Raw genomic sequence first — 14,894 nt, 5'->3', positions numbered from 1 at the left:
GGGTCCCTGTAGTGGTGGACACACTGCTGATTGACTTGTCCTGAGGACAGTGGTATGGGCCCGCTGGGTGGGTCCTGTGCTGGGGTTTCCTGAAGGGGGAGGCTCTGTGGTGGTATGGGATTGTGGCAGGGTAACCGACTGTCCAGAGGTCCCTGATGGGCCAGGTTGGTCATCGTGATCCAGGCGTGCAGAGCTGCTGTCATCACTGTGGGCCTCTTCTGTGGGGGGACTGGATGTTGGTGGCACTTCCTCTCGGGTGACGTTGAGTGGGGTTCCTGTGGGGATGTAAATGCAGTGTTATTGTATCTGCGTGTGCCATCTTGTGCATGGGTGTGTTTCCCTGTATGGTTGTGATTGCCCTGTCAGCTTTGCCTTGTGTGTGTGGTGATTTTGTGGGCTAGGTGATTCTCTCTAATGGGCATCCTTTAGTGATGGGTGTCCATGCAGGTCTGTGATGGGTGTCCAGGCATTGGTGTTGCATGCAGGACTTGGTTTTGGGATGGGTGGGTTGTGGTAGTGGGGTATATGTGAGGTGGTGGAGTGATGGGAGTGAGGGTAGGAGTTTGTGATGGCATGCAGGTAGGGTGGGGGATAGAGTAGTAAAGTTTGACTTACGAGAGTCCAGTTCTCCTGCTACTCCTGCGAGGCCCTCAGGATGCATGATTGCCAAGACTTGCTCCTCCCATATTGTTAGTTGTGGGGGAGGAGGTGGGGATCCACCGCCAGTCCTCTGTGCGGCTACCTGGTGTCTTGCAACCACGGAACGCACCTTCCCCCGTAGGTCGTTCCAGCTGTTCCTGATGTCATCCCTTGTTCCAGGGTGCTGGCTTACAGCGTTGACCCTGTCCACAACTCTCCACCATAGCTCCATCTTCCTAGCAATAGACGTCTGCTGCACCTGTGATCCAAATAGATGTGGCTCTACCCGGATTATTTCCTCCACCATGACCCTTAGCTCTTCCTCTGAAAACCTGGGGTGTCTTTGGGGTGCCATGGATGTGGTGTGAGTGGTATGTGTGAGGATGTGTGGGGTGAGTGTTGTGGTGTGTGCTGTGAGGTGCGTGGATGGTATATGGGTGATGGTGTTCTGTGGCACAGATTGAGTGGGTGCTCCTGGCCTGTCTCGCTCTCTCTCTTAGCATTTTTTTTTTTCATTGAAAGGGTTGTGGGTGATGTGGGTATGTGTTTTATAGTGTTGTGGGTGTGTTGGTGTGGTGTGTGTATGTGTGTTAGTAGTTGTGTGTAGTTTGAATTGTCCAATGTGGTGTAGTTTTGTAAGTGTGTATGTACCGCCAATGGTTTTCCGCGGCTGAAAGACCGCAGCGGTAATTTGTGGGTCCTGATACTGTGGCCGTATTTCTGTTGGCGTAATGGTGTGGGTTTTGGTACCGCCAGTTTATCACTGACCTTTGGTCTGGCGAACATGTGTGGGTGTCTGTATAGTGGTGGATTTCTCTCTGTGGGTCATAATACCCGTAGCAGTATACCGCCACGGTCATGGTGTGTTGGCGGCCGTCAGCACGGCGGTAGGCGGTATTTACTGCCAATGTTGTAATGAGGGCCAGAGTGTGATACACATGCTTCACCAAGAACAAGGTGAGTAGTTCCTCCCCAAAGAGAACCCAGAGAAGTGTCTCCATATAGTTTTGTGTTCAGGACATTGGATTCTGTGAGTCCCAAGACCAATGTTGTTCATGCTGTTCCTTCTGGAGCGCACCTCCAAATCTTCATTCTTAGGTTTTTATAACTGTAATGACTCTCTCCATATGTAAGAGCCGCTCGTTACACGTGGTGGCCTCAACGTCCTATACACATTGCTCCAGCCTGTCATTGTATTTATTGAGCCAGTGGGTCATAGGGTTCATTTGATTAGTGGGTGTATCAGTTTTTGAGTCCATAGTCCTGAGGCTACTGCATATGTCTGAATAAGAACTTTGATAACCATATCCTCAGATGGGCCACCTTGACCTCTGTCGTATGAGTGCCCTCTCTGCAACTGTTCTCAACGGGCACTTCTTATCAAAGACCAGTTTTTTTTTTTTGCTTAGCAGTTTTCTCCCATCTCAGGAGGTACCACACAAGCCCCAGGAAGTTTGCAATTCAATGCAAAATAAGGGAGTGACAAGCTGTAGGGCTATGTATCAGTGGCCCGCCTCTCCTCAGATCCCTGGGGGCGGGTAAGAGAGCAAACCCTGAGTCCAGTCTCTCCAAATAGCAAGCTCTGGTTGGCGGCCAAAAGCATATTGTAGTGCACACCAATAGTGATTTCACAGCTGGTATGGGAAGCAAGTACTCCAGTACACCCTTTGCTTTCGTCAGAGCTTGTGGCTCCGTGATCCTCACATTGGCAGCATTCAGGAGGAGGCAGTGCCAACTGGCCCCCATGGCAGGTGCTCTTCTTTTCTGCTGCCGACAGGTGAACCTCTAGTGTCCATGCCCTTGAGAGGCTGCCACTCAGTCCTCCCGCTATAACGAGCATGAGGCAGGTGTCGCTGGGTCCCCACCCAGCCACACAAATAGGTGCCTCATAAGGCTTGTCACTGCCAAATCAGTAGCAGGCACTGCCCAGCCAAACTTCCTAGAGCAGACCAGCTCTCATCCTCAGCAGGCCTATTCAATGCCACACCTCAGAAGAAAGCTGCCACACCTCCAGAGGTCGCTCAGCACTCCAGGTGCCTCACAAGCATCTGGTGGTGCAGGCTCCATTTAGAGGATTTCTGGATGCCCATGGTGCAGATAAATGGTGGATGGTGCACCAGTCCTTAAGAACCTTTCTCATTGGCCATCTGGACTAGACATTCTTGGGGCTAGTGTGCCTAAGGCGGTCTTGTCTTTCCAGTTTTAGGACTGTGTTTTTTGTATGGAGATATTTACTGATTGAAATTCAGAGAGTGTCTATTTTTCAGTTTATATTATTGAGGTTAATATGATTTTAGTCTGTTTTCACTTCTCACGCAAGTAGCAAAGGAGTCACAGGTCATAATTCAGTATCTGTCCATCACCAGAAAATAATATTCGGATAGCACCAGGCCTATCCTCCTTTAAAAGCAAGTCAAAGGCAGTTGACAGTAAAAATACATCAGTTGCAAAGGTTTAGCTTGAAATTCCACAATTAAAAATTAGTACTAGAAAGCCAGTGGGTCTTGCTGCTTGTAAGGGGGAGTGGGTGAAAATTGTTGAAAACAATTGTTGAAAAAAATGCTGTTGACCCAGCATTTCTAAAAAGATAATCCTGTAGTGGATCAACATCTCGGGTTACAACAATATAGAAGCTGGGAGTAGGGTCCCTTTGGTAAAGAGACTGCATTTCAGAGTTAACTTGTACCCTCAAAGAATAGTGATGGTCAGAAGATGAAGTTTGGTCTGTAAGTGGAAATGAATTATTGTGCAGCGGAATGTTTTGATAAAGGGCCAGTATTTTTATTGCTTCTTAGTGACAGCCTAATCGTGCCCATTGTTGGGATGAAAATGCCTCCTGTATGGTGCACAATCCTGCGTGCTGGAACTGCGTGTATCTGGTATGAAGGTTTTTGGACTTTTGGCCCTAGCCTTACACTAATCCATACAAAGGCCTAGGCCTGTCTTTCATTTACGATTGGTTCTCGTCTTGTACTGGACCTGGAGGCATCAGCATACTGTGTGTTATAGTAATTATATTATAACCAGGCCTTTTTACCTGTCATGTAAATGCAAGCTACCGACCCATCCACCCCAAGTTGCACTGTTCACAGTGAACATGGTATCCTAGTGCTGAGGTCCAGCGTGCCTGAACATATTGAAATTAGCATGTGGTGCATGAGCACCTGAGTGGACCATATTGATACAGGCCTTTGGGTTTCATGTTGGAAGCCACTGGACAGCTTGTGTGTGCAAGATGGAAGTGAGGATGCTTTTGTGGACAGCTTGTGTGCGCAAGATGGAGTTGAGGATGCTTTTGTGGATAGTGGGGGTGTATTGCTGACATTCATTGGACTAGAGAGAGGGAACCGAGACACAGAAGTGGGAAAAGAGGAGACAGCTTCTCCTTAGAAATTCTATTAGGTCCTTTCTGATTTAGAGGGCTGTTGAGTAGTCTTTATGGGACTGGGATATGGTAGATGGCAGGGGTGAAGTATGGAACTGCTGTTGTATCAGTTATCAGTGTGAAAGGCCCTTTATAAGGGAAGCAGACCATTATCTCTCTGTCTAATGGCTGTCAGACATGACTGTGGATACTGTTAGAAGTTGCACCATGTTTGCACCTTTATGTGGCTCTCATGTTGGGTCTTCAAACCCGAGACAGCCCTGCCATGAAGAGCATAACTTAAGGCAAAGGCTGAATCTGTACTACAGTCTGTGAAGGACACATGCAAAGGCAACTGACCCAAACCAGTTCTGAAAAGGCAAAGAGAATCCCCATCTCCCATCTGCCACCTCTGTGTATAAGAGGGGCTGCTGACCAAGCACATCACCTGAAATCCAATGTAGAGGACGATCTGCTGACTTGTGGGAACCAAAGAGTCCTGTCTGTCTGATGGGGAAGTAGTGAACAAACCCCTGCAGGAGAAGCCTGACTGTTGGAAGGGGTTGAAGCAGTTGACCCTGCTGCAGGTATCCATCCACCAGACACCCACAGACAGAATGGATCTGCGTGATCAGAATCGTCAATCCGTTTTTCATAATTATTGGTGGCATTTCCAAAGTGTGCAATACGGGCTCCTTGTTTTATGCCTGTTGTCTTTGCCGGAGTATTTTCAAATGGGGCCTATTGTCTGGCCCAACAGAAGCCAGGATAGATACCTGCTTTGCAGAAGAAGCTGTATGTCAGTGATCTTTGACGGTGTGATTGTGCCACTATTGAATTTGTAACATCCAGTCCCAACCACTGAGAAGTTCCTGCTACGCTAGCTCCAGTGGTTATAATAGTACAGTAGTACCAGTTGGGGCACTGCCCCAAGAGTATCTGGGTGGAAGCCATAGAGAGTGGCTGTCACTTCAAGCCACCTGTGCTGAAGTTAGCCCCCGGCATTAGTAATGCTGAAGAACTCTGTACCCGATTACTGTTCTGCCATTGTGCCCCAGCATAGCACCAAGAAGTGTATCATCGTCATTGGATTCCTCCATCTGGAGCAGTGAACAGAACAGCCAGCAGCCTCCGTCCAGGGAGGCCATTGCGCAACTGGAAGAGACTCACTAAAGTGATAAAACAGGGCTCACTAAACTCTTGAGGCCCGCCTGTACTAAGCAACTGCTGTATCCAAGTGTGCATTCCGAGGGTGCTTGGGGGCCCCCCTGTGCGACAGCATTGGACTAGGCTCCGTGTGCAGCCAAGACCAATGCCAGTGCACATTTTCCACTGGTTAAGGTTGTAATAAAGGTCGGTGAGGAGACCACCAGGACTGTGGCTGTCTTCTCATCGGGACTTTGGCCGTGGGGTTTTTCCAACCACCAAACTCATAATCAGTCCCAAAGACACCAAAGAACACTCATTGGGCTTTAATTACAAGCTGCATGTCACTTCGCACCTGTTTTGTAACAGAAGAATACCAATGAAATCCAAAAGCTGAAGATAACAGGCTCAAAGATCACTTTGAGTATTTTATTACTTTTTTTGGAGACATGCTGGCTTCACATTCTCCAAGGAAGCTGAACCTTTGTCTAACTAGACTTAAGAATAAGATTCATAATAGTTTTACATTTTTCAAAGCACTATTTAGCTCCTTGAAATGTCATTTGACAGAGGCACTGTCACATGAAGATTTTTCCTACATGACCCAAGTTAAGATTTTCTTTGGCATTATTCTATCTTTTGATTTTTGTTTATTGAGATTGTTAGAAATTGGGTTTTTGGTTGGCAGTCAGGTTACCCTCTGTCCAATCAAGAACCCTCACTCTAGTCAGGGTAAGTCACACACAATCCAAATTATCCTGTGCCCGAGCAGTCAGGCTTAACTTAGAAGGCAATGTGTAAAGTATTTGTGCAATAAATCATACAATAACACAATATAGCACCACAAAAATACACCACACAGTGTTTAGAAAAATATATAATATTTATCTGGATATTTGCAGGTCAAAACGAATAAAGATGCAATATGAAATTGTAGAGATATCACTGAAAAGTGATATAAAGGCGGTCATTCCAAGTCTGGCGGGCGGCGGTAGCCGCCATTTGGCCGCTATGCGGCCAAAAGACCGCTGCCGGCATTCTAACCTTCCCGCTGGGCCGGAGGGCGCTAACCATGTTAGCGCCCGCCGGCCCAGCGGGAAGGAGGCCTGCAACACAGAAGCCGGCTCCGAATGGAGCCGGCGGTGTTGCGGCCGTGCGACGGGTGCAGTTGCACCCGTCGCGCTTTTCACTGTCTGCTAGGCAGGCCTGTGCACTATGCATTGCACTACCAGTGAAAGGGGTAGTCACTAAGGAATGAGGACGGGCACACACCACCAACTGCAGCACACCTGGAACCCACGCAGCCTTGCCCAGGAGTGAATTCTAACAAGTTAGGTAAGCATTAATTCCCATTCAAACCCTTAGCTACTAGAGGACCTATGCTGCTATGTCTGGCCTGGCCTAGGGGCACCCAAAGACACACAACCACCACCCGAATACCACCCCACCAGCTGTAAATTGTCATGATAGCCACTGTACTCACCTCATTGTTGCTGCTGTGATGCCCTCAAGTGCCCATCCAGCTTAGGGTAGGTCACCACCAGTATGCGGGCCATCAGGGAGGTCAGGGTCCAACGGGCACCCCTTCCTCGTTGGCAGGCCATCCCCAGCTGGGCCTCTGGGGTCTTCCATGCCCAGCGTCTCAGGTCCTCCCACCGTTTGCAACAGTGGGTGCTCCGCCTACCATAGACCACCAGGGTCCGCACTTCCTTGGTGATGGCACGCCATATTCCCTTCTTTTGATGGGTGCTGACCTGCAGAGAAATACACACAGGAAAAGCTATCAGTCAGACCGTCCTACCTGTTACACTTATGGCTCACCATACCCCTTCACATAGCCATTTGCACACACAGGGCCCAGCACACAAGTTGCACGCCCTCTGGGGACATCCATCAACCCCCCTACATGGGGCCTTCACACACACCACTCCAATGCATTCATGCTCCATGCATCGTGCTCACAGTGTACTCACCTGTTGGTCTGGAGTCCCATACAGCAGTCTGTACTGGGGTAGGACCCCATCCACCAGTTGTTCCAATTCCTCAGAAGTGAAGGCTGGGGCCCTTTCCCCAGTCACACGGGCCATGGCAGATTCCGGACACAGGTCACAATAGCACATGCAGTCTAGGTCCTCTCCTGTGGAAGGTCAGGAAACAAGTGAGGAATCAGATAGAAAATGGTGGTCACGTCCGCGGCGGTGCACACAGTCACTGCCAGCATAGATCATCATTGGCCACTGTACCCCATAGGGTGCAGTATTAACCAATGAGGAATTGCACAGCGGTTCATGACTGCCTACTGCCACGGCGTACAACGTCAGCGGCATTACCTCACTTCCACCTGTCCCTCCACACAGGACAAGCAGTCACCATTTCAGGGGGGCGGACAGGCCTATTGATTATTGCTACACCACAGGATCAATAGGCACATATTTTCACTAAGTACACTGTCCCATTACATGTTTGCACATTGTGGAGTGCTGTTGTGGCTCCATTGTTCAGTTTGTGACAGCCTACTCACTCTTGTGTCCCTTAGATACCTACCACTGCAGATGAATAGGAGATGGAGACATACCCCCGTGTACAAACCCCTGGTGGACTTGGCTACACTGGAGGACAGGCACATAATACTCACCTATAGACTGGACAGGGCCACAATCACAGAGATGTGTGCCCAATAGGAGCCCGACCTGATGTCTGCTATCCATCACCCCACTGGGATCCCCCCTCTTGTGCAAGTGCTATCAGTTTTCCTTTTCCTGGCAACTGTTTTTTTCCAAGTGACGGTGCACTTGGCAGCAGGAATGTCACAGCCCATGTTCTCAAACGTGCTCACAAGAGTGTTGTCTGCCTTGATTAAACACGTGCAGCTACATTGCATTCCCCAGGTTGTGGATGTGGCCACTGTGAAGGCCTGATTCTATGCAATAGGACATATCCCCTATATAATTGGTGCGATTGACGGAACACATATTGCATTTGTACCCCCCGCCAGAATGAACAGGTGTTCAGGATTCGTAAGAGTTTCCATTCCATGAATGTGCAGATGGTGTGCTTGGCAGACCAGTACATCTCCCACGTCAATGCTAAGTATCCTAGGTCGGTGCATGATTTCTTTGTCCTGAGGTATAGCAGCATCCCAAATGTGATGGCCCAACTACAGAGGCACAGGGTTGGCTGATAGGTGAGCCCTGGTTCCCACCCAGTATACATTGGTGTATGCCTATGGTGTTGGCCTTATAGGATAGTGTGTGGCTAAATGTTGTCCCTTAATATTTGCAGGTGACTCTGGTTACCCAAACCTGTCATGGCTACTGACTCCTGTGAGGAATGCCAGGACAAGGGCAGAAGAATGTTATAATGAGGCACACGGGCGAACCAGAAGGATCACAGAAAGGACCTCTGGCCTCCTGAAGGCCAGGTTCAGGTGCCTCCATCTGACAGGTGGATCCCTGTGCTAATCACCCAAGAATGTCTGCCAGATAGTAGTGGCATGCTGCATGTTACATAACCTGGCCCTTAAATGGCATGTAACTTTTCTGCAGAAGGAGGAGACTGGAGATGCCCCTGTCACAGCAGTGGACCCTGAGGACAGTGAGGATGAGGAGGCAGAGGATGAGGATGTGGACAACAGAACATTAGTGATATGTCAGTACTTCCAATAACACACAGACGAGACAGTGCAACTTAACATTTCTATGAGTATTGGTGTATTCTGTGTGGCATTGCCATGTTGGCATTACACACTTCTTGCCCTACTTACTGTTACCTCTGGATATTAATTTTGCAGATTTTGGTGATATGACACATTCTCCTGGTGTGATCACAACAGCCAGCTACAGGTCATTATTTCTATGCTCATTCTATGTACAGTTCATTTTCAATGGTTGTAGCTGTTTCAATCAATACAAATTTGCAATGCATGAACTACTAGTTGTCGATTTTTATCCAAGGATGTTTATTGTACTGCTAAAATCTAGAGGGGAAAGTACAATAAGGTGGGGTGATGATGGAGGGAAGTCTAGGGTATTGTTCCAGTCTGTTTGTAACACAGGTGCATTATCCATGGGGACATAGGAAGGGGAACAATGGCAGTTCAAGGTGGACAAGGTGACTGAGTGCGACACAAGGGGGACAATCAGGAGAGTCTTATTTCCTGGTGGTGGTCTTGGCAAGTGTATCTGGGTTCTTTCTGGTTCGCAGGGAATGTTTCACTTTCTGCGGGAGGAGGGGTGCTGGTGGCCTGTTGATCCTGTGGCAGGGCCTCCTGGCCATTAGCGGCAGCAGAAGTGGAGGGCTGTTCAGATGACTGGCTAGTGGTAGGGGCACGCTGGTGTGACACTGCCTCCCTCAAAATGTTGGCCATGTCTGCCAGCACTCCCCCATGGATATCAGGGTGTTGTTGATGGCCTGCAAGTCCTTTCTGATCCCCTGATACTGTCCCTCCTGCAGCTGCCTGTTCTCCGGCACGTTGTCTTGGATCTGGCTCATTGTGTCCTGGGAATGTTGGTAGGCTCCCAGGATCTCAGAGAGTGCCTCCTGGAAAGTTGGTTACCTGGTCCTGTCCTCCCCCTGGCTCACCGCAGTCCTCTCAGTGTCCCTGTTGGCCTGTGTCTCTGTCCCCTGAACGGTGTGCCCAGTGCCACTGACCCCAAGTACCTGATTTTCTTGGGTTGGTGGGTTTGCCTGGGTTCCCTGTAGTGGTGGACACACTGCTGATTGACGTGTCGTGGGGACAGAGGGATGGGCCTGCTGGGTGGGTGCTGTGGTGGTTTTTCCTGAGTGGGGAGGTTCTGTGGTGGTTTGTGACTGTGTTTGGGGAACCGACTGTCCCGAGGTCCCTGAGGGCCGGGCTGGTCATCTTGATCCAGGTGTGCAGAGCTGCTGTCATCACTGTGGGCCTCTTCTGTGGGGGGACTGGATATGTCTGGCACCTTCTGTCCGATGACGTTGGGTATGGGTCCTGTTGGGGTGTGAATGCATAATCTTAGTATCTGTGTGTGCCATTTTGTTCAATGGGTGAATTAACCTCTACTCCTGTGCTTGCATTATTGCCATGGCCCTTGTGTGATTGGTGATTTTGGGGCATGATTGAATCTCTCTACTGGACATGCTTTGGTGATGGTTGTCCATGCACTGGTGTTCCATGCAGGGCTTGGTTTTGGAATGTGTGGGTTGTGGTAGTGGGGTATCTGTGGGGTTTTGGGGTGATGGGTGTGAGGGTGAGGGTGGGATTATTTGATGACCCCACGCCCTGCAGAAGGAGAACCAGCCCGCAAACGGTCTCTGAGATCCAGGAACAAGACAGAGAACATTGCCAAGACCCCCACCAGGAAATAAGACTCCCCTGAATGTCACCCTTCTGTCCCACTTTGTCACCCTGTCCACCGTAAACTGCCATTGCTCCACTTCCTATGCCCCATTGGACAATGCATTTGTGATACAAATAGACTGGACTCTGCCATGGACATTCCTCCACCATCACCCCAGCCCATTTCACAACCCCCTTCACTTAGTTGCACAGAAATAAACACCCTTGAATCACAAAACAATCTGGAGTCAGTCTGTGCTTTCACAAATGTGTAATTGCAAAACCTCTGGAATATAGCAATTTCAATGTACTTGTTCATATACCAATGTAACACAGCTGTAGGCCAGCAGTAAACATAGCAGAGGGCACAAAGTGGGACCCAGATCTGTGAAATGGAAAGGCAAAGTAACAAGTCAGGGTCCATACACTTAGTGAAAATGGTAGACTTATGCTAGCTCCAACAATAGTATGAGATGTGGGAAGCAGTTCCATCTTCTTACCTGTGTCTCACTGGAAGTATTGCATTGATGATGATGTTTCGGTTGTCTACATCTTCTTCTTCTGCCTCCTCTTCTTCACTGTCCACAGGCTCCACAGCTGCCACAAGACCACCATCAGGCCCATCCTCCTACAGAAAGGGCACCTGGCGTCCCAAAGCCAGGTTGTGCAATATACAGCAGGCCACGATTATCTGGCACACCTTCTTCGGTGAGTAGTATAGGGAGCCACCTGTAAGATGGAGGCACCGGAATCTGGCTTTCAGGAGGCTGAAGGTGCATTCTATAATCCTCCTAGTTCGCCCATGTGCCTCTTTGTAGCGTTCCTCTGCCCTTGTCCTGGGATTCCTCACTGGGGTCAGTAGCCATGACTGGTTGGGGTAACCAGAGTCACCTGCAAATGTCGAGGGAAAAGTGTTAGACAGACAATAACCCTTAGGGACAACCCCATACCCAGACACCTATGTTAACTGTGTTGGGACCTTGGGCTCACCTATTAGCCACACCCGGTGCCTCTGGAGTTGCCCCATCACATAAGGAATTCTGCTATTTCTCAAAATGTAAGCATCATGCACTGAGCCAGGATACTTGGCATTCACATGGGAGATGTACTGGTCTGCCAAACACACCATCTGCACATTCATTGAATGGTAGCTTTTTCCGGTTTCTGTACACCTGTTCATTCCTGCGGGGGGGACAAATGCCACATGTTTACCATCAATGGCACCAATGATGTTGGGGATATATCACAGGACATAGAAGTCACCTTTCACTGTTGGCAAATCCTCCATTTGAGGGAAAATGATGTACCTGCGCATGTGTTTCAGCAGGGCAGACAACACTCTGGACAACATGTTAGAGAACATTGGCTGTGACATCCCTGATGCCATGGCCACTGTTGTTTGAAAAGACCCACTGGCCAGGAAATGGAGTACAGACAGAACCTGCACTAGAGGGGGGGTTCCTGTGGGTTGGCGGATAGCTGACATCTGGTCTGGCTCCAACTGGGCACACAGTTCCAGGATTGTTGCACGATCAAGTCTGTAAGTGATAATGATGTGTCTCTCTTCCATTGTCAACAGGTCCACCAGGGGTCTGTACACCGAAGGCTGACGCCATCTCATCACCTGCTCCAGCAGACGTGCCCTATGGAGGAGAACAGTGAGCAGAGGGTCATCCAACACTTAGGTATCACAATGTGTTATTTGCTAAAATGTCGGAAATTCGCAATGTGCCTTTATCTGTCCGTTTTCCAGGCCTAAATAGTTATGACACAGTTTTTTTCCTTGCCATGTGGCCCCCTGAAATGGCAGCTGCCTGACCCTTAGGGTGGGACAAGGGGAAATGAGGTAACTGCGCTGGCGTAGTACACCGTCACGCTCGGAGGTCCAAGACCGCAGTGCAATTCAGCATTGGTTAACATTGGTCCTTATGGGTCCCAGGAGCCAATGACGATGTACGCCGGCGGTGACGGTAAGCACCGCCGCAGACGCCATTTTCTATCTGTTCCCTCACTTGATACCTGACCTTCAACAGGAGAGGACCTACACTGCAAGTGCTGTTGTGACCTGTGTCTGGAAGTGATGATGGCTACAGTGACTGGGGAAAGGGCCCCTGCCTTCACTTCGGAGGAGTTGGAGAAACTGGTGGATGGGGTCCTCCCCAGTACACGCAACTGTACGGTCCTCCAGACAAACAGGTGAGTACACTGGGAGCATGTTGGGTGGCACATGATTGTATGGAGTGTCGTGGACGGAAGAGGGTGGGGACGGGGACAGGCCAGCATGTCAGGATAGTGTGTGTGTATGTATGTCTGGCCCAAGGTGGGAGGTGTTTGCCAATGCGTGAGATGAAATGTACCGGATAGTAACATCCATTCTAACTTCAATTTTCCTCTAGGTCAGCACCCACCAGAAGCAGGGGATTTGGTGTGCCATTGCCAAGGATGTCCAGACCCTGGGGTTCTACCATAGATGGCGCACCCACTACCAGCTGGGGATGAACTCCCAACGTGGAAGGGGTGCCCGTCGCACCATGACCCCCTGATGTACTGGATCCTGGTGGTGGCCTATCCGGAGTTGAATGGGTGCTTGAGGGCATCACAGCAGCCACAAGGGGGTGAGTACGCTCTCATTCCGCTGACTCAGCGTGCTTTACGAGGTGTCTGGGTGGGGGAAGTGGGCTGTGGGTTCCCCTAGGCCAGGGCGAACCTGGTAGGCTAAGCCCCTTGTTAGGCAGGCTCTGTGGCACCCCAACCCCACTACTGGTAATAGCCATCTACACCTAGTCATGCTCCTGCGGCTTCCAGGTGTGCAGCAATTGGGCTTAGGCATCGTTCCCCACTGGCATGTGAATTTCCTAAGAACTGTTAGTGCATGGCTTAGTGCATAGTGCATAGGGCTGCTCCCTGTGTGTTGTGTCCGCCACCGGTAGTGGTATTGCATGCACTGAACATGTGTTTCTTCTGCCTTTCCCCCCTTTTTTGTTTTGTCACCCTGTTCTGGCGGAGGAGCAGTGGCACCGGAGCAGAAGGGAGCTGCATCCCACATGGCATTGGAGGGTGAATTTACGGAGTCTGAAGCCACCAGTGGGACGGAGGGCGAGGGAGCTCCACGACGGGGACAGGAGCTTATACCAGCGACAGCAACTCCTCCTCTGATGGGAGCTCCCTTGCAGTGGCGGGCACCTCAGTGCCTGCCGCATCAACAGGTACAGCCGCCACCCCCCCCACCAGCACCGCCCTCCAGCAGCCCCTCAGCGTGTGTCCTGTGCCCACTTATCCAGGAGAGTGGGCATCTCCTTCACCCCAGGCACCTTAGCCCCTGCCCCAGTCAGCCCTGCTGCACTCAGTGAGGAGGCTATTGACCTCCTGAGATCCCTCACTGTTGGGAAATCTACCATTTTGAATGTGTGTCTAAAATACTTTTCCTGGCTAACTTTGACCTCTTCCCTTCACCTCCCCACCCCCGGCCTTCCCCTAGGGCCAGGCTTTCTAGGTCCCAGCCCAGCACCTCAGCCTCAGCATCCCCAGGCACAGTGGTGCCAGCAACTGCGGTCTCATCGATTGTGCCACCCATCAGGGCTACCAGTGTGCCACCTAGCGAGGCCAAGGACATTCCACCACCTGCCAAGGTGAAGAAGGTGCCCGCTTCCCAGAGGGAGAAGCCGCACCTACCAGCCACCAAGGGCTCCTCCAAACCAAAAGGGGACAGTGGCAAGACGCCTGCGGCAACATCAAAGGTGGGGAAGGGACACAAGCTGAAGAGCAGGTCAGGACAGATCACAGTGGCTCAGAATGAAGGGACACCGCCACCTGCACCGCCACCAGCACCGCCACCTGCACTGCCACCTGCACCGCCAACTCCACGTCTGCTGCCTCAGCAACAGTCCCCAGCATCATCCCCAGTGGGCAGCCGTCCGAGGCTGCAGGAGACATCCTGCTGTGTCCCTCAACAGGTGCTGACACATGCACCACCGCCAGCACCTCCGCCACAGACACCGCGGCAAGCACCGCCACCAGCCCTGCAACGTGCTCAGAGAGTGCCAACACATCTGGCATGGCTTACATCCCCAGTGGGCAGCCATCCGAGGCTGGAGGAGATTTCCTGGACCCTGCCCAGCTTCCATGAGGCATGACTTTCATCACTGTTTACACCTGCAGGTGGCAGGCGAAGCCGTTGCAGGGTGGGGTATGTCTCTGCCTCCATGGCGTATCATGCTACCTGTTCCTAGGCAATCTCATGGCACACACACCCATGTGAGGTAATGGGACCAGCCACACTGCATGTGAAGCACTCTGGGCACCAAGCCCCCTCCAGAACCAGTGGAGAGATACATCCACTACCTCAGTCCTTGTCAGGAGGAAGCACTCTGGGCACAAAGCCCCCTCCAGAACCAGTGGAGATTGACATCCACTACCTCAGTCCTTGGCAGGATG

The sequence above is a fragment of the Pleurodeles waltl genome, chromosome 1_1, assembly GCF_031143425.1.
Source record: "Pleurodeles waltl isolate 20211129_DDA chromosome 1_1, aPleWal1.hap1.20221129, whole genome shotgun sequence".
Classification (NCBI taxonomy): Eukaryota; Metazoa; Chordata; class Amphibia; order Caudata; family Salamandridae; genus Pleurodeles; species Pleurodeles waltl.
This window is presented reverse-complemented; position numbering follows the sequence as displayed.